The 21,418-nt window shown below is 42.4% G+C and overlaps 1 protein-coding gene across 2 annotated transcripts in view; it reads right to left on the bottom strand.

Moving 5' to 3' along the window:
- LOC140467258 (lysine-specific demethylase 5B-like) overlaps positions 1-21,418 on the bottom strand; it is a 211,570-nt gene that overhangs the window by 181,102 nt on the left and 9,050 nt on the right. The window lies entirely within an intron of this gene.

Here is a 21,418-nt window from a genome sequence, read left to right as displayed (position 1 = left end):
ATTGTTATGTTACATAATTAACAATGTTAGTGGAATGGTTAAGGTTTAAATGAAAAACCGAAACAAAACGTGTATAAGTGAAAATGGTTACACACTAATAAGCTATTACAAAGAACAAGCATACATATCATGACACGTTTGCCGCTTTGGCTTTGGTGAAATTGCAGTTCATTTAAATAATGCAAGTGTTACAAATAAAGCTCTTTCAAACAGTTAACACAAGCTATATATGAAAGTTTGATTATATCAGTTAATATTTTATCTGATCTCAGCTAGGAGGACTGTACTCCTCACATACTAAAACAAGTATAATGAACTAACACATTAGCCTGGGAAGAGTGCAGTCTAGTCAGCATCAGGATGAAACATCCAGGAAGAGTTTCCTGAACTCAGTTATTACTGGGGAAAAATGACAAAATCTAAAATTTGATTGGCTGATAAGAAACTGTTGCTAGGGACGCTATAAATGGTAAAAATTAGGAAAACAACGAAGTGAAGTAAAAGAACCAAAATAATAAAATCTTTTAATTAACCAAAGAACTGTAAGGGAAAGAGAATATGGTTAACTTAATTAAAAATCGCAACACCAGGTTATAGTCCAACAGGTTTATTTGGAAAGCGAAAGTGAGGACTGAGTCAAGATTAGAGTGGTGCTGGAAAAGCACAGCAGGTCAGGCAGCATCAGAGGAGCAGGGAAAAATCGACATTTCGGGTAAAAGCCCTTCATCAGGAATGTTACCTGACTCGCTGTGCTTTTCCAGCACCACTCTAATCTCGGTTATTTGGAAGCACTAGCTTTCCAAACACTGCTCCTTAAGATTTACATAAGGGAAGTTCAGTTCAAGATTGGTGCGGCAAAAGAGCTCAGTGCTGTGTGCTACACCATCAGTAGCGTGCTGGAAATTTTAAGTCATTGCAAGTAGTCTGGACAATCATATCTGCTGGAAGTGCCGTTGGTTTAATTAGCTTGATGCTTGGTTCTGCAGCAGTGAACCTGTAAGGCTGAGTGTTATATGGATAGTAAACCTTTAGACGTGGTCACCCCTCAGCTGAAGGAATGAATGACCATCAATTAGAAGATGGGGGGGCAGGGGGGGGGGGGCAGAAGGTAGTGAGGAAAGATTCAGAGTGCACCTCATTCTAGAGCAATTTTCACTGTTGGAAAACTAAGTGCAACCATTCTCTGGGGAACGCTGCCCAGATGCACAAGGTTGGAGCAGAAAGAGGGGAAGAATAATGGTGGCAGAAAATTCAAAAGTGAAGGGTGCAGACAGGTATATCTGTGGCAGAGGCAACTCCAATACAGTAGGTTGCCTCCCTGAGGCCCAGATCAAGGATGTCATGCAATGGCTGCAGGGCGTTCTGGAGGGAGAGTTGAACAACCCAGAGATTGCTGACCCCAATGTCAAAAACAATATAGGAGAAAAGTGGGTACGGTCCAGCAACATTTTAGGGAGCTAGTAACTACTGGAAAAAAAAGTCAGAATGTTGTAGAGTTTGGATTACTCCTGGTACCACACACTAATAAATATAGGAATAGGCAGATAGAGACATGAACTTGTGGTTTAAGAGTTAGAGTAAGAGAGAGGGCACGTGGGGAGGTTTGCAGGGGTTTGAGGAACAGGGTGGATGTACAGTAGGGAAGTGATGCACAGACAAGTAAAGAAAACCACCAAATCAGTCTAGAAGGCAATGCTAATATAATCAAGTTATGGCATAAGGGAGTATAGTAAGGCTAGATACCATTCAATATAATGCAAGGAGTCTTACAAGTAAGGCAAATGAGTTGATGGTATGGATTAATACATGGGGATACAACATTATCACACTACAAGAGACATGGTTGAGAGAACAAAAGGACTGGCAGTTAATATTCCAGAGTAAAGAATCTTTAGGCAAAATAGTGAAAGGTGTAAAAGAGAAGGTGGTGGCACAAGACCTATCAAGGAGATAATTACTGTAGTAGGGAGGAATGAGTGGTTGGTATTAAAAGGAAAATCAGTACATTAGGGTTAAGAGAATAAGCAGAGAAACAGCAAAGGCCCATAGGGACCAAATTATTAATCTGTGTTTGGAGCTGGAAGCCGGAAGTTGACATTTTAAATGAGAACCTAAGAGTCACACAGCACAAAATCAGATCATTCTGCCCATTTCATCTATCCCGATCAGGTTTCCTAAGCTGAACTAGTCTCATTTGCCACATATCTTTCCAAAGCCTTCCCATCCAGGTATCTGCCTTTTAAACATTGTAATTATACCCACCTCTACCTCTAGCAGTTCATTCCATGTATGCACCACTGAGAAAAAGTTGCACTTTTAAGTCTTTCCCCTCCCACTGTAAACTTATACCCTGTAGTTTTGGACCCCCACAACCTGAGGAAAGGACCTTGGCTATTCACCTTCCTTATACTCAACTTTATAAATTGAGAGGTCAGTCTTCAGCCTCCTAGGCTTCAGGGAAGTTCCAGTCTATCCAGCTTCTCCAAATAACTCAAACCTTCCAGTCTCAGTAACATCCTTGTAAATCATTTTTGCATCCTTTCCAGCTTAATAATATCCTTTCTATAGGATGGCAACCAGAATTGCACACAGCACTTCAAATGTGGCCATACCAATGTCTTATCCACCCTTTTCTTGGCATCCCAGCTCCTGGATTCAATGCTTTAACTGATGAAGGAAAGCGTACCAAATGCCTTCTTTACCACCCAGTAACACCACTTTCAAGGACCTATGTACCTGCACCTCTAGGAGTCTGTTTGACAACAATCACCAGGACTCTACCATTAACTGTGAAAGTCCTGCTCTGGTTTGTCTTGCCAAAGAACAATGCCTCACATTTATCCAAATTAGACACCATCTTCCATTCCTCAGTGCATTGGCCCAGTTGATCAAGATCCTGTTGTACTCTTTGACAATTTTCTTCACTGCACACTATAAATCAACAAACTTGGTGTCATCAGCAAACTTATTAACCATGCCTCCTACATTCTCATACAAATTGTTTATGTAAGTGGCAAACATGTACACAGCACCAATCCTTGCAGGACACCACTGGTCATAGGCCTTCAGTCTGAATAATAACCATCTACAATCACAGTCTGTGTGTCAAGCCAAGTTGGTATCCAAGACTTTGCATCTGTATTCACAATAGAGAAGGACAATGTAGGTTTAGAAATCAGGGAGGGGGTTTGTGATAAAGTAGAATCAATTCACATTGAGAGAAAGGAGGTAGTAGCAGTTTTTTCAGACTGGAAAGTGGATAAATCCCAGGTCCAGGTGAGATGTACGACTAGGTTGCCTTGGAAGACCAACGAGAAGATCGTAGGGGCTACGACAGTTATCCTCAAACCCTCTCTGGCCACAGGAGGAGTGCCGGAGGACAGCTAATATAACAGTGTTAGGCAAGAAGAATGGAAGAGATAAACCAGGGAATCAGAGGTGAGGGGAGAGAGATTAATTGGAGATTAAAGGATTAATTAAGGATAGTCGACAAGACGTGCGTGCATGCGCATGGCTGAATCCTTTGCGGTTTGTTGGGTACATTTATGAGCTGGACATCAATGCTACAGGTTTCACCAGTAAGTTTGCAAATCACAAAAATTCATCATTCCGTAAATAAGGAAGACAAAATCCTTGAAATGATATAGATTGGTTGGTCAGATGGGCTGAGCTTTGGCAAATGCATGTATGAGGTCATGCATTCTGAGACCACTAACAAGTCATACACTAAATGCTAGGACCAAAAGGAAGTAGAGAGAGACAGAGGGATCTTAGTGTGCAGGTCCATAGACCCTTGAAGTCTGCAAGACAGGTAGATAAAAGGTGGTTGAAGGTACATACGGGTTACTTGCCTTTACTTATGGCATTGAATGCATGTGTGCATCACACTACAGCAACAATGTTGGGTTCTGGATTAGTGGTGCTAGAAGAGCACAGCAGTTCAGGCAGCATCCGAGAATAATAAAATCGATGTTTCAGGCAAAAGCCCTTCAGCAGGAATAAAGCGGCATAGTGGTTCAGTGGTTAGCACTGCCGCCTCACAAATCCAGGGACCCAGGTTCAATTCCTGCCTCGAGCGACTGTCTGTGTGGAGTCTGCACAGTCGCCCCACGTCTGCATGGATTTTCGCCAGGTGCTCTGGTTTCCTCCCACAATCCAAAAGATGTGCAGATCAGGTGAACTGGCCATGCAAAATTGCCCATGGTGTTACGTGCATTAGTCAAGGGTAAATATAGGATAGAGAAATGGGTCTGGGTGAGTTACTCTTGGGAGGGTCGGTGTGGACTTGTTGAGCCGAAGGGCCGTTTCCATACTGTAGGGAATCTAATCTAATCTAAATGTGACTACACCAGACAGGTGCAGGAGAGATTTCCCCAGATGTTGCCTGGGCTAAAGTGATTCAGCTACAGAGAGATCAGATAGGTTAAGGTTGCTTTCCTTAGAGCAGAGATGGACAAAGAGCGATCTGACTGTGGTGTACAAATTACTGAGGGACATAGACACGATAGATAGGGAGAAACCTTTTTCTTCAATAGAAGGGTTAATAACCAAGTGGGCATAGGTTTTTAAGGTAAGGAGCAAGAGATTTAAAGAGAACTTCAGGAAAGGATTTTCCCCACAGACCTGTGGGCTCCAGAAATCACTGGCTAAAAGAAAGCCACAAGACATTTAACAACTATTTAGATGAACACTTGAAATGACCCGTAGCCTTGTATAGTATGCAAAGTTGCAGAAAATGGAATTAGAACAGTTGGAAGTGAGATGACCGGCACAGACACAAATGGACCAAAAGCCTCTTTCCATGCTATAAAAATGGACTCTTTAAAAGAGATGTGCACTTCCATTATTAAAAGGGTTCCACAAATTATTAAAAGGGTCTTCACTGAGCATGCAATAGAGGTACTAATGATTGGGGCCAGACAGGTCAAACGAAGGAGGTCCAAATACTATGCAGTTGCTTTCATTAACTGGTTTGCAAAGCAATGCACATTAGAAAGCATGCATCAAATCGGAGGTCAGCTTAATTGATCTCAGGAAGGAAATGTTCAAACTACAGTCAATTCTGCTATAACGCTACAACACAAATAATGCGATTGAAAAATTTAGATATTACTTGCAGAACCAGAACTTTCTTTACCTGTATAACGCAATTCCAGCCATATTTGATTGAGTGGCGCAACTAATGCATGATTTTCTTAGAACTCAAGATCGCAGAAGAATGGGACTATTGCTTTATATCAGAACCCACTGTGTTTCACTTCAAAACAAGCCCAGGGAGACCAACAATTTTCTAAAGAACCTCTGTTGACTCAACAAAGTAAGCACTGCAAAGCCAGAATGCAATGTTTAATATCACAAGCACAAAAAGTTAAAATTTCACCAATTGATGAAATATTTGGAAGATTACTGAAAATAAGAGTTTTTGTTGGGGTGGTTGGTTTTATTATACAAACATGCATATTAATGCAAATTCCAGAAAAACAACAAAATAGGTGGCATATTAAACTACAGGCTCCAGGTGGAATATGTGCATATTCATTGCAAGGAACCTAGAAGACTATAGCTAAATACAAGAAAGTAGAAAATGTATAACAACTCATATCAAAGCATGCACAGGAATGTTATCACCAAATATCTAAAGAGACAAAAGGGAGGAAATATTTGGACAGACAGCCAACAACCTAATCAATTTGAGAAAATGCTGGAAAATCTCAGCAGGTCTGGCAGCATCTGTAAGGACAGAAAAGAGCTGACGTTTCGAGTCGAACTGACCTTTTGTCAAAGCTAAAAAAAAAGGAGAGGTTAGATTAGATTAGATTACTTACAGTGTGGAAACAGGCCCTTCGGCCCAACAAGTCCACACCAACCCACCAAAGCGCAACCCACCCATTCCCCTACATTCACCCCTTTTCCCTAACACTATAGGCAATTTAGCATGGCCAATTCACCTGACCTGCACATCTTTGGACTGTGGGAGGAAATCGGAGTATCCGGAGGAATCCCACGCAGACACGGGGAGAATGTGGAAACTCCACACAGTTTCCTGAGTTGGAAATTGGACCCAGGTCTCTAGTGCTGTGAGGCAGCAGTGCTAACCACTGTGTCAACGTGCCGCCTAGTATTTATACTAGGCTGAGAGAAGGTGAGTCATGGTTCCAGAAGCAAAGGTAGCAATAAAGAGGTGATAATGACAGTGCAGAGAGAGATTATAGGGAGATTAGGAGCTGTGAATGACCAAGGCTGAAGGCCAGTGCCACGTGACAAAATATGTGGGGGATGGGTGAAGCAGAAGCAAAATGGAAAATACAGGAGAAGGGTAGCAAAGGGGGAAAGAGGAGAAGAAAAAGGTGATGAGAGAGTGGGGAGCGAGAGAAAGAGAGACAATCAAGAAATAAAAGGAGGTACTTTCTTGATTATCTCTTTCTCTCACTCCCCACTCTCTCATCACCTTTTTCCTCTCCTCTTCCCCTTTTGCTACCCTTCCCCCCCCGTTTTCCATTTTGCCTCTGCTTCACCCACCCCCCAATATTTTGTCACATAGCACTGGATTCAGCCTTGGTCATTCACAGCTCCTAATCACCCTATAATCTCTCTATGCCCTATCAATATCATCTCTTTATTGCTACTTTGCTTCTGGAGCCAGAATTTACCTTCTCTCAGCCTAGTAGAAATACCTCCCTATTTCTCCCTTTTTTTAAAAAAGCTTTGACAAAGAGCCAGTTAGGCTCGAAACGTCAGCCCTTTTCTCTCCTTACAGAAGCTGCCAGACCTGCTGAGATTTTCCAGCATTTTCTCCTTTGGTTTCATATTCCAGCATCTGTAGCAATTTGCTTTTAACCTAATCAATTTGGCGGTTTCTAAGGAGTACCTTAAAAGGAAGTAGAATGAGAAAAGGAAAGGTTTATGATAGGAGTTGCAAAGTGTAGGGCCCCATCATTGTAGAACTAGCAGCCAAAACTGCAGCAATAACGAGAAATTCAGAAATGGGCAACAGGCCAGCTTTGGAGGTGCAGATGTACGAAGATTGCACGGGGGGAGGGAGGGGAAAGAGGGTGTGCAAGTGATCCCGGCGGCAGCAGGGGTGAGGGAGTGCGCGAGACTGGGGTGGGGAGAGGAAACGATGGGGCACGTGAGACGGGGGGGGACATGGGGTAGAAAAAAAAAAGAGGAAAAAAAAAGTCGACTGAGTGTGGAGGGACGAGGGAATGCACAAACCGGGGTTGGGGGTGGATGGAGGCACCAGATATAGGGGAGTTGTGTGGGAATGAGGGAGCGCAAGAGGGTAGAGGCCAGGCAAGGGCACGGACAGTTGGCAGGGTGAGGCACAGCACAGACGTGGCAGAGATTCTCCAGCAATTTCTGTTGCCGTGTTTCAGAACTCCAGCATTCACATATCTTTATCTTATTGGAAATGTTTTGTTGATTTGAATAGATAGGAAAATTGGGAGACTGAATAGTTTGATTAGTTACTTACAGTATCAGAACACTTTCCAGAGACCTAGGAAACCTGGTAGTCTCATATTTAAAGCAAGCTTGCCACAGAGCACGTCTTTAGGGATTTAGCTATCATCCACACAATTCCTTTGACCCAGCAAACAAACTAGGGATCCTCGCACTCTGGCGAACTCTTATTAGGCCTTCTATCCTACCAGGAAATGGACAGCATTTCTGAGAGGCAGAGGTGAAAGCGTTCAGCCTTTGTCTTTAGTACCCAGAAGTTGTCCACATGTTACTACTGAAGTAGATGCTACAGTCTTTGAGATTCATGCACGAGGGCTCCTAAATCCCTTTGTGCTGTAGCCTTCTGCAGTCTCTCCATTTCCAGGTCCTTTCGTCTTCATGTTGAAGTGCATAAGATCACATGCAATCTGTTAAGTCTTTGTTGGTTCCATTGGATCACTTTCAACCAAAACAATCAGGGAAATTTGAAAAAATTAGCAACATAAGAGCCAGGAGCAGAAGCAGGCCATATGTCTTAAACCTAATTCATCACTCAATAAGATCATCACTTCAAATTACACATTAAATATCTACCCATCCCAATAACCTGGGAGGTAGACAAGTCAGGCAAAGGAACCAACCTACCTTCACCTTAAAAAAAAGGTGTTCAATGACACTACTTCTGAGCCAGAGGCCTCCAAAGACACAAAACTTCTGAAACAGGCAGATCATCTCCTACTTGAAAGCCATTGTTTTAAAACAATGCCCCCTGGTTTCATACCTGCCCACATGAGGAAACACCCTTTCCAATTCCACCTTATCAAACCCATTCAGGATCTGGTATACTTCAACCAAGTCACTACCTCATTCTTCTAAACTACAATGGAAACAAGTCCAACCTGTCCAACATATACAAAACATATACTTTTCCACAAGTATGAGTTCCTCAACTACAGTTAGCCACAGATAGTGGTCCTCCCAAAGGCTTCTTATAGTGAGAATATAGGGGCCGCATTGTTGCCTCCAGCATCAGAGACAGGTTCAATTCCAGCTTTGGGCAACTGTCTCTGTGGAGCGTGCACATTCTTCCAATATCAGGGTGGATTTCCTGCATGTGGTCTGATTTCCTTCCACGATCCAAAGATGTGCAGTTTAGGTGGTTTGGCCATGCTACAATTGTCCAGTAACATCCAAGGATGTGAAAGCTAGATGGGTTAGCCATGATAAAAATTCCAAGGTGGATTCATAGAATATAGAACAGTACAGCACAGAACAGGCCCTTCAGCCCACGATGGTGTGCCGACCACTGATCCTCATGAAATTTCTGTGACCATATGCATGTCCAGGAGTCTCTTAAATGTCCCCAATGACCTTGCTTCCACAACTGCTGCTGGCAACGCATTCCATGCTCTCACAACTCTGTGTAAAGAACTTACCTCTGACATGCCCTCTATACTTTCCTCCAACCAGCTTAAAACTATGACCCCTCGTGTTAGTCATTTCTGCCCTGGGAAATAGTCTCTGGCTATACCTCTCATTATCTTGTATACCTCAGTTAAGTCCCCTCTCCTCCTCCTTTTCTCCAACGAAAAAAGTCCGAGCTCATTCAACCTCTCTTCATAAGAGAAGCCCTCCAGTCCAGGCAGCATCCTGGTAAACCTCCTCTGAACCCTCTCCAAAGCATTCACATCTTTCCTATAATAGGGCGACCAGAACTGGACGCAGTATTCCAAGTGCAGTCTAACCAAAGTTTTATAGAGCTGCAACAAGATCTCATGACTCTTTAACTCAATCCCCCTGTTAAATGAAAGCCAAAACACCATATGCTTTCTTAACAACTCTGTCCACTTGGGTGGCCATTTTAAGGGATCTATGTACCTGCACACCAAGATCCCTCTGTTCCTCCACACTGCCAAGAATCCTATCCTTAATCCTGTACTCAGCTTTCAGATTCAACCTTCCAAAATGCATCACCTCACATTTATCCAGGTTGAACTCCATCTGCCACCTCTCAGCCCATCTCTGCATCCTGTCAATGTTCCGCTGCAGCCTACAACAGTCCTCTATACTGTCAACGACACCTTCAACCTTTGTGTCGTCTGCAAACTTGCTGACCCATCCTTCAATCCCCTCATCCAAGTCATTAATAAAAATTACAAACAATAGAGGCCAAAGGATAGAGCCCTGTGGAACACCACTCACCACCGACTTCCAGGCAGAATATTTTCCTTCTACTACCACTCGTTATCTTCTGTTGGCCAGCCAATTCTGTATCCAGACAGCCAAGTTCCCCTGTATCCCATTCCTCCTGACATTCTGAATGAGCCTACCATGGGGAACCTTATCAAATGCCTTGCTGAAGTCCATATACACCAGATCCACAGCTCGACCCTCATCAACATTTCTAGTCACATCCTCAAAGAACTCAATAAGGTTTGTGAGGCATGACCTGCCCCTCATAAAGCAGTGTTGACTGCATTTAATCAAGCCATGCTCTTCCAGATGGTCATAAATCCTGTCCCTCAGAATCCTTTCTAACACCTTGCAGACGACAGACGTGAGACTTACTGGTCTGTAATTGCTGGGGATTTCCCTATTTCCTTTCTTGAAGAGAGGAATTACAGTTGCCTCCCTCCAGTCCTCAGGTATGACTCCAGTGGAGAGCAAAGATCTTCACAAGTGGCGAAGCAATTGCATTTCTCATTTCCCAAAGCAGCCGAGGACAAATCTGGTCTGGGCCTGGCGACTTGTCAATCTTAATGTTTGACAAAATTTTCAGTACATCAGCTTCCACTCTATCTCTATCCATTCCAGCATGCACACCTGCTCTTTAAAGGTTTCATTCACTACAAAGTTTGTTTCTTTCGTAAAGACAGAAGCAAAAAAACTCATTTAGGGCTTCCCCTACCACCTCAGGCTCCACACACAAATTTCCTATGCTATCCCTGATCGGCCCTACTCTTTCTTTAGCCATTCTCTTATTCCTCACATAAGTGTAAAATGCCTGTGTGTTCTCCCTAACCTGTTCTGCCAAGCCTTTCTCGCGCCCCCTCCTGGCTCTCCTCAGACCATTTTTGAGCTCCTTCCTCGTCTGCCTGTAATCCTCTAGAGCTCAGCTTGACCCTAGCTTCCTCCACCTTAGGTAAGCTACCTTTTTCCTTTCGATGAAAAGCTTCACCGCTCTCGTCATCCAAGGTTCCTTTATCTTACCACTTCTTGCCTGTCTTAGAGGGACATATTTATTCATCACTTGCAACAACTGTTCCTTAAACAGTCTCCACATGTCTTTAGTGCCTTTACCAAGGAACAATTGCTCCCAATCCATGTTTTCTAACTCATGTCTAATCGCATCATAGTTTCCGCTTCCCCAATTAAATATCCTCCCATTTTCCCTAATCCTCTCCTTCTCCATAGCTATGTCGAATGAGAGGCAATTGTGGTCACTATCACCAAAATGCTGTCCCACCACAAGATCTGATACCTGCCCCGGCCAGTTTCCGAGCACCAAGTCCTCTCCCCTTGTTGGCCTGTAAACGTACTGAGTTAGGAAACCCTCCTGAACACACCTTACAAAAACAGCTCCATTCAAATCTTCTGCTCGAAGGAGGTTCCAATCAATATTGGGAAAGTTAAAGTCACCCATTACAACAACCCTACTACGTCCACACTTTTCCAAAATCTGCCGACCTATCTTTCTTCAATCTCCCTGCTGCTATTGGGGGACCTGTAGTAAACCCCTAACAAGGTGACTGCTCCCTTGCTGTTCCAAATTTCCACCCATACTGACTCAGTAGGCTGATGTTCCTCAACAATGGAAGCTTCTGTAGCTGTGATACCCTCTCTGATTAGTAGTGCTACAACCCCTCCTCTTTTTCCCACCTCCCTATTCTTTTTAAATGCTCTAAACCCTGGAATATCCAGCAACCATTCCTGCCCCTGAGAAACCCATGTCTCTGTTATGGCCACAACATCATAGCACCAGGTACTGATCCATGCTCTAAGTTCATCACTTTTATTCCTGATACTCCTTGTGTTAAAGCAAACACACTAACTGATCCCTTGGTTCCTTCCCAGGAAAATCCTTCCCACTAGCTGGTCTACCTCTTGCTATTGCCTCATGTGCATCAACTCTCACCTCCAGTTCCCACCCTCCTGCCATACAAGTTTAAACCCTCTCGAACTACTCAAGCAAACCTTTCACCCAGGACATTGGTCCCCTTCCAGTTCAGATGCAACCCATCCTTCTTGTGCAGGTCCCACCTTCCCAGAAGGCATCCCAATTATCTACATATCTGAAGCCCTCCCTCCTACACCAGCTGTGCAACCACGTGTTAAGCTGCGCCCGCTCCCTATTCCTTGCCTCGCTATCTCGTGGCACCGGTAGTAAACTAGAGAACACCACTCTGTTCGTCCTGCTTTGTAGCTTCCATCTAACTCCCTGAAATCACTTTTTATATCCTCGATCCTTTTCCTGGCTATATCATTAGTGCCAATATGTAACACGATTTCTGGCTGTTCACCCTCCCCTTTTAGAACCTTATACACCCGATCGGAGACGTCCCAGACCCTGGCACCAGGGAGCCAACATACCTTCCGGGAATCCCGATCCTGACCACAAAATCTCCTGTCGATTCCCCTAACTATCAAGTCCCCTACCACGAGTACTTTTCTATTCTGCCCCCTTCCCTTCTTTGCCACAGTGTCAGGCTCAGTGCCAGAGAACTGACTGCTATGGCTTTCCACTGGTAGGTCATCCCCCCCCCAGCAGTATCCATTGCTCTTAAGACTCAATGGACTGAATGGCCTCTTTCTTTTTTGCAGTGCAAGGATTCTAAGATTCTATGATATTCTCATTCTGAATATTTTGAACACCTCCCATGGTATCTTCATTGATCTATCCCCTAGCCTAGTATCCTAGCTATCTTCAGCTAGTTTGGTTTTCTTATCCACATGGTGGCCCCTATTTAGATATAAAATACTAGCCTGAGACCCAATCTTCTCATTTTCAACTGGATGTAAACTTCAACCATTAAAATGCCATTGATCACAGGGTTTGTTTATTCTGAAGTCATTCATTGATCCTGTCATATATTTCAATATGAAGCATAATATATTCTGTTTTCTAGTCAGTTCCAGAATGTGCTGCTCTAAGAAACCATCTCCAAAGCATTCTATGAACTCCTCGCTCAAGCTACTGTTGCCAATCTGATTTATCCAATTCATATGCAGACCACCTGACCTGCCACTAATTTTTGCACAGTTGTATGCTTAAGTTCGATGTTGTATAAATTTGTAGGATTTTAAAAATAAAATTCTAAAGTTACATGGGATTAGTGAGGTCCCTTAACAACAATTACTGAATATTTGCCCAGATTTTCCTACTTTGTGATTACTGTAAGTCATTGATTAACACTATAACCCTCTACCTTTACCTAGCTTCTTATATTCTTCTTGAATGCCCATGTACCTTCAAAATTCAGGATCCAAATCGACATCACCCTGCAGCCATACTTCTCATGGTTATACACAAATCTTATTTATTTTGTTACAATGCAATGTACATTCAGATACAGAGCCTCTTGTTTTGTCTGTGTAGTCTTAGCAGATCTTTCATTATTAGTGCATTTTAGGTTATTTCTACTGATCCCTTCCTGCCTTTCTGTGACCATCAATTTGGCATATTATTATTTTCCTCATCTTGTTTCCATTTTTAACATACCACATCTTTCCACATCTGATTCTTTGTCCCACGATTTAACATAAAACCCTCATCAATTCCCTCAGCAAGTACACAGTTCACAAAAACACTGAACCAACTCCAGCTTGTCCCAACAACGTAGTCCCACTTTTCCCAGTACAGATACCCACAAACTGCATCTTACTTCTCCCAGTCTTTGACTACGTATTCATCTCTGACTTGACACGTCCTACACAAATTTATATGTAGCTCAGATTATAAGTCACAGTTTATAACTTAATATTCCAACTTTTGAAACATCACACTTAGCTGCTCACTCATTACGTACACAGTCTCTTTCTAGTTCTAACCAATGGAACTAGAAGTCCACAATTCCACACCGAACCTCTGAAGAGTATCCCAACCCCTACATTTACCCCTGACTATTGCACCTAACATATGGGCAATTTAACTTGGCCAATTCACCTGATCTGCATATCTTTGGATTGAGAGAGAAAACTACAGAAAACCCACACAGACACAGGGAGAATGTGCAAACTCCACAGACAGTGGCCCAAAATGGGAATCAAACCTGGGTCCCTCGTGCTATGAGGCAGCAGTACTAACCACTGAGCCACCATGTCGCCCCAGGACAAACATGGGCAAGGAAACTTGATGGGTTTTCCACAAAGTTTGTAATTTCACATTTAGCCATATTTATACTGTATCTGCCACATGCTTGCCCACACAGTTGTTTCGATCACCCAGAAGACTCCTACAATCCTCATAATTCACAATCTCAGCTTTGCACTATCAGTAAATTTAGATATGTTGCATTTGTTGCCTTCATCCAAGTAATTTATATAAATTACGTATAGCTGTGACCAAAATACTGATCCATGCAGTATATCACAAGTCACTGGTTACCATCCAGGAAAAAAAAACTATTTATTCCCGCAGATTCAATTCTGTCAACCAATTCAAGCCACAGCAGTGTGCTTCATCTTTGCCCTCTAGACTCAGGATACCTTTACAAAAAAGGTGAAGTTCAAAAATACAACACATCTTCTGCTTTTTGCTCATCTTATTCTACCAGCTACCACCCTAAAAATAATCTAGTAGATTAGTCAAATACGATTCCCTTCAAACACACATGATGTCTACTAATTCTGGCAATGCTTTCTACAATGGCCTAGTGACATTATGGCAAGACTTTTAATCAAAACATTCAAGGGAAAGACAATGAACATTAGCCAGCCAATGAGCAAATATGGGAAAAACCCCAAGTAACATTCTGAAGGCCTTTCATATCTCCATAAGATTATGAGAAATAGAAACTGGAATAGGCCTTTCAGTCCCTCGAGTAAGCTCCACCATTCAACAGGATTATGGCTGCTTTACCTTCCTGCATTTATCATCACCCTTGACTCCCCTACTGATCAAGAACCCACTTACCTATTTCAGCCTTAAATAGACACAAAAATCCTAACCCCATAGATCTTTGCAGCAAGGATTTTCAAAGAGCCACAACCCTCAGGAGAAATTCCTATCATCCTCACCTTAAATTGGTGCCCCTTAATTTGGAGACGGAGACTCTGCCCTCTGATCTTGGATTCTCCGGAGAAGGAAATCATCCTCTCAATATTTATCCAGTCAAGGTCCTTAATAATCCTGCACGTTTCAATAGGATCACCTCTCATCTCTCTAAATTCCAGTGCATAGAGTCCTAACCTATTTAGCTTTTGCTCAAAAGACAATCCCCCATACCAGGAATTATCCTCATGAACCCCCTCTGAACTGCATCCTATGAAGTGATATCTTTCCTTAAATAAGGAGACCAAAACTCTTTGTAGTACTCCAGATGTAGTCGCACCAACACCTTGTACAGTTGCAGCAAGATTTCCACTTCTTTCATACTCCAACCCCACTAGACTTCCCGATTATCTCTGCACCCATGTGCTAGCTGTGTTTTGTACACAAGTTCCCCAAAGTCCCTTTGTGTTGCAGCTTTCTGCAGTTTTCCTCCATGTAAATAATACCTCCTCTTTTCCTCTCCTTTCAATGAACAACTTGATACTTTCCCACACTACATTCCATTTGCTAACTTTTACCCATTTGCGTAAAGTATTTGTATCCTTTCCTCAACTTGCCTTTCCATCCATTTTAGCAATTTCTGAAGATCAGGCTCATATCTCGCCCTGTCAGAGTGTAATTTGTATTCCAGATTTTTTTTAAAAACGGAATTCAAAAGTCTAATAACCTTGAAACTATTATTAAAAAAAAACACATCAGTTTTAATAATGTCCTTTAGAAAAAGGAGAGTGACATTCTCACCTGGTCAGTTGGTGATCACAAATGCCCTCTAAAATGGCCATCAAGCTTCTCTATTATAAAGAAATCATTGGTAAGTTTTAAAAAAAGCTAGTCAGACCTCCTAGCATCAACCAAAGCACCAGAAACAATAATAAGAGGTGAAAGAGCCCTGTCAACCCTGCAATCCTCCTTACTAGCATCTGGGGATAGTGCCAAAATTGAGAGATCTGTCTCACAGTCAAGTTACAGCCTGACAGACATACACAGAAACCATATCTTACAATGTTTCAGACAACACCACCAATCTTGGAAACGTCCTGTCCTGCAGATTACCCTGGGAGTCCTCATCATTCAAGAAATCTCATGTCACCAGGTCAAACATTGGCAAGGAAACCGGAGGTATTTTATATTTGATATTTTAGATATTTGAAGTGCAGGACTAAACTTAGAAAGAAATTAGAAGAGCAAAAAAGGGGGCAGAAGGACTTCGAACAGGATTTGAAAGAATTCCAAGATATTTTATAAATACATTAAATGAAAGAGTTTAACTAAAGTAAGAGTAGCGCCAATTAGGGACCAAGGGAGCAACTTGCGTGAGAAGCTTCAGGACATTGGAAAGAGTGTTAGATGAATACTACTTCTTTTCCAGAGTGAAGACCGAAGAGAAGGTGGAATTCAAGAAAAGGGAGTAGGAGAAACTTGCACAGTTTGACGTAGGATATGAAGAGGTATTGGATTTGAAAACTGGCAAATCCCTGGCTCAGATGAAATGCACCCCAGGCTGATGTACGAAGCAAGATAGTAAAGTTTTGACAAATTTTTAAAGTTTCTCTCTAGAGAAGTGCCAGAGGACTGGAGGACAGCTAGCATGGTTCCTTCTTTTTATAAGATCGATAGGAGATGAACCAGGAAATTACAGAACGGCGGGTTTCACATCAGTGGCAAGGAAACTATTGGAAAAAATTCTGAAGGACCAAATTAATACAGACTTGGAAGGGTAGAGGTTAACTAGGGATAGTCAAACTGGCTTTGTCAGAGGAATGTTACGCCTAACAAATTTTTTAGAATTTGTTGGAAGTGTGATCAAGTGTTTGGATGAGAGATAGTCCAGATGAAGTCATTTATATGGATGCTGGTAAGGATTCACATGGGAGACTTTTGAAAAGGTTCAAGAACATGGAATTAAGGAAAACTTGGCAAGATGGATCAGAAACTGACTTAGCAATTGGACCACAAAAGGGTAATGATAGAAAGCTGTTCGAACGACTGGAGGCCAGTGTTCAGCGGTGTACCACAAGGATCAGTATTGGGGTCCTTATGGGTTATTATATTCATAAATTACATGGACGAAAATGTGAGGAAAACACTCATCAGATTTGCAGATGACATGAAGATTGGTTGAATGGTTAATAGTTGAGGACGACAGTTGTATGTTTCCAAAAGTATATTTGTTAAGTGCATTCCAAGAGTTTCTTGAAACAGTACGTGGATCGTCCAACCAGAGGAGGGGCCATACTGGACTTTGGATTGGCTAATGAACCTGATCAGGTAACTGACTTTCCAGTGGGAGAACATCTTGGAAACAGTGATCCAAACATCCTGGAGTTTAAAGATTGGTATGAACAAAGATGCATCGGATCCTTATGGCATGGTACTAAATTACGGGAGGGTAAACTGTCAGGGGCTAAGGAGTGTTAATTAAGAGGAGTTATTGTGTCAGACAAGTCTTCATTTGTTTAAAGACCTGCTTATCAGAGTTCAAAACCTGCATGTTCCAGTGAGGAGGAAGGAGAAGGATGGCAAAGTAAGGGACCCTTGGATAATGAGATTGATTGTGAACTTAGTCAAAAAGGAAAAAAAGCAGCTTATGTAAGCTATAGAAAGCCAAAATCGGACAGGGCCCATGAGGAATGTAAAGAAAGCAGGCAACAACTCAAGCAGAGAATTAGGAAGAGAGTAAGAAGCCATAAAATGACTTTGGGAAGTAGGGTTAAACAGAATCCAACGGCATTCTACACGTTAAAAACAAAAGGATAACTAGAAGGTAGGACAACTCAAGGATAAGGAGGGGAACTTGTGCTTGGGGGCAGAGGATGCCCCTGACATCCCAGCTGGGTACTTTGCATTGATATTAATTCAGAAGGAGAGTATGGAGGATAGTGAGATTTGTGTGGAGCATACTAATATGCTCGAGCATTTTGAGATCAAGGAAGAAGTGATGTGGGGCTCTTGAAGAGCACGGTGGTGGTTAAGTCCCCAGATCTACCCCAGGTTATTGAGAGATGTGAGAGGAGATTGCTAGGGCTTGACTAAAATCTTTCTATTCTCTCTGAGGATTGAGAAACAGTAAACGTTGTTCCTCTGTTCAAGGAGGGAAATAGAGATGACCCAGGAAACCATAGACCAATGAGTCACATATTAGTGGTTGGGAAGCTATTGGAGAGAATTCTTAGGGGTAGGATTTAACACACATTTAGAAAAGCACGGCCTAGTTAAGGACAGCCAGCATGGCTTTGGACAGGGCAGGCATGTCTTACTAACTTGATTGAATTTCTTGAGGTGATGACAAAGATGATTGTTAAGGATAGAGCAGTGGATGTTGTTTGCATAGATTTTAGTAAGGCTTTTGACAAGGTCCCTCATAGTAGGTTCATCCAGAAGACTAAAGAGGCACAGGATCCACTGTGATAGCCATGTAGATTCAGAATAGGCTTGCCCATAGTAGACAGAGATTAGTGGTGAAAGGGCATTTTATAGCTGGACATCCATGACTAATGATGTTCCGCAGGGATCCATTCTGGGACCTCTGCTGTTTGTAATATATATAAATGACTTGGATGAAAACATAGATGGGTGAGTTAGTAAGTGTGCAGATGACATGAAGATTGGTGGAGTTATGGACAGTTTAGACGATTGTCAAAGGATACAGACCAGTTGCAGATATGGGCAGAGAAATGGCAGATGGAATTTAATCTAAGTGTGGGGTTCTGCACTTTGAGACAACAAATGTTAAGGAACAGCATAGAGTTAACAGCAGAACCCTGTACAGCATTGATGTATAGGGGGATGTTGGGGTTTCAAATGCACAAAGATGAACAAAGTGGTCACGCAGGTAGATAGGGTGGTAAAGAAGGCACATGACATGCTTGCCTTTCATTGGTCAGGGAATGGAGTCAAGATGTCATGTTGCAGCATTAAAAGACTTTGGTTAGGCCACAGATCAAGATACTGCTTTCAATTCTGATCACCACACTATAGGAAGGATGTCAAGGCTTTGGAGGATACAGAAGGGGTTTACAGGATGCTGCCCAGATGAGAGAGATGATCCATAAAGAGAGGCTAGAAAAGCACAGGTTGTCTTCACTGGAACAACAGAGGGTGTGAAAATTTTATAGACTTCTGTCAAGTTATGATCTGTATAGATAGGGTTGGGAATCCATTTAGCTCAGTTGGCTGGATTGTTGGTTTACAGAACAGTGTGACGTCAGCAGCATGGGTTCAATTCCCATCACTGGTTTGACTTTACCATGAAGGACTCTCCTTCTGAACCTCTCCCATCACCTGAGGTCTGGTGGCCCTCAGGTTAAATCACCATCAGTCGCTTCTCTCTAATGAGAGAACAACAAAATAGGGTTGACAATCAGAATTCTTCCCTCCCTCCCACCACCCAAAAGAGTTCAAATGTATAATACACACAGGCATGCATTTAGGATGAGGGGGGGTTCAAAGGAGACATGAGGGGCAAGTTTTTTTTTGAAAACACGGAGTGGTAGGAGTCTGGAACATGCTGACAGTCTGGTAGTGGAGGCAGATACAATAGGGGCATTTAAAAAAAAGGAACTTTTAGATGAGCACATGAACATGTAAGGAATAGTGGGTCAAGGATCAAGGGCAGGCAGAAGGGATTAGTTTACCTTATATAATCAAGTAATAGTCGAGTTTTTGACCACTTAAGGTTAAATTTATGGGGTCGTATATTGCACAAATACTATTTTTGAGGGGGGGGGGCTGAAATTTACACCCGTCAAAATTCATACCGTATCATTAGCAAAGTCTAATTGATCTATAAATGAATAAAGAACCAATAATGAATTATGGTAATTCTGAAAACCCAGAGCAGAACTAAACAGCCAGTGGACCGGAAGACCACAGAGCAGAACAACCAGCAGACTGGAAACGGGAGTGGGACGTGAAAGCTGGCACACTGACTCAAACGCGGATCTGTTGTTATCTGTGAAGAACGAAGGTCAACTTTTACATGAGATATATGGAAAATTCCAGATTATTTGGCCAATAGGGGGTCAACTTTTACATGAGATCATCTACTTGAGTATATTTGGTAATTTGGCATCATGTTCAGCACAACGTTGTGGCTGAAGCACCCATTTCCTGTGCTGTTCAGTTCTATGATCTACACTCTAAGAAGATATAGATGTTCTGGTCAGATAGGCAGACCAATGGCAGATGGTATTTAACCCCAATAAGTGCAAGGTGATGCAGTATGAAAGAAACAACAAGATGAGAGAATATTTAATGGATGGCAGGACACTGGGTAGTTTAGAGGTACAGAGGAATCTTGGGATAATCGTGGCATAAAGTATAAGAGCAAGGGGGTAATGTTGGAATTGTACAGAGCATTGTTCAGGCCACAGCTGGAGTACTGTGTGCAGTTCTGGTTGCCTCACTACAAAAAAGATATGTAAGCATTGGTGGGGAGGGGTATAGAGGTAGTTTACCATGAGGTTACCGGGAGTGGAGAAGTTGACTATAAAGGAGAGACTAGATAGGGATGGACTGATTTCTTTGCAGCAGAGTAGACTGAGGGGAAGGACATGATTGAGGTGTATAACATTAGGAAGGGTTATGGATAGGATTAATAGATAGCAGCTGTTCTCCTTGGTTGAGGAGTCAATTACAAGCGGGCATAGTTTTAGGGTAAGGGATAGGAGATTCAAAAGAGATTTGGGTAAAAACTTTTTCACTCAGCAGGTGGTGCGAATCAGCAGGTAGTTTAAGCTGGAAATCTTATAACCTTTAAAAAATATTTGGATGAGCATTTCAAATATCATAACATTCAAGGATATGGGACAAGTGCAGGAAAAATTGGGATTTGCGCAATTTGTTATGTTGATGCAGATGCGATGGTCCAAAAGGACATTTCTTTGCTGTAGGAAGCTATGAATCTAATATCCTCCCTCGGCTGATGAATCAGTGTTTCTCCATGTTGAACAACACTTGGAGAAAGCACAGACAATGGCAAGGACACAGCATATACTCCGGGTAGTGTCAATCACCAAGAATGGCTCAGCAGCAGCCTACTAATCCAAGCCGATGCAGTTCTAAAGGTCGTTACAACTAGAATGTGACTGCAGCAGGTGGAGAGGGAAAAATCTATTTGACCTCATCCTCAAGTCTGCCTGTGCAGACATCTGTCCATAACATTATTATTAAGACTGACTACAACACAGTCCTTGCAGAGATCAAATTCCACCTTCACATTCAGAACACCTTACTTTATAGTTTGTAAGTGGCACTACCCTTGTGCTAAATGGGACAGACTTCGAACAACAAATCTCAGAATTTAAAACTGGACATCTACAAAGGACTTTGGACGATCAGCAACACCAGAATTCTACTCCAACACAATGTACAATCTCAGCTTATCTACCCAGCTTATCTACCACTCTACCATTACCATCAAGCCAGGGAATCAACCCTGGTTCAATGAAGACTGCAGCGGAGGGCAAGCTACTACCTGCACAAGGCATACCTAAAACTGAAATATCAATCTGGTGAAATTACAAAACAGGGCTATATACATGTTAAACATCAAGAGACAAACAGTTCTGGCTTTTCCTGCTTGCACTTCAGAATGGCCTGCTGCCTAGCAAACATCCTTGATCCTGGCACCATATCAACCTGGAGTCTGTTTCGCACCCATAAAAATGTGTCTTTTTCGCTTACTTTGAATCTACTACCATCTCTATA

The sequence above is a fragment of the Chiloscyllium punctatum genome, chromosome 45 (assembly GCF_047496795.1).
Source record: "Chiloscyllium punctatum isolate Juve2018m chromosome 45, sChiPun1.3, whole genome shotgun sequence".
In the NCBI taxonomy this organism is placed as follows: Eukaryota; Metazoa; Chordata; class Chondrichthyes; order Orectolobiformes; family Hemiscylliidae; genus Chiloscyllium; species Chiloscyllium punctatum.
Note: the sequence above shows the minus strand (reverse complement) of the source record. Positions and strands in the feature narration are given on the sequence as shown.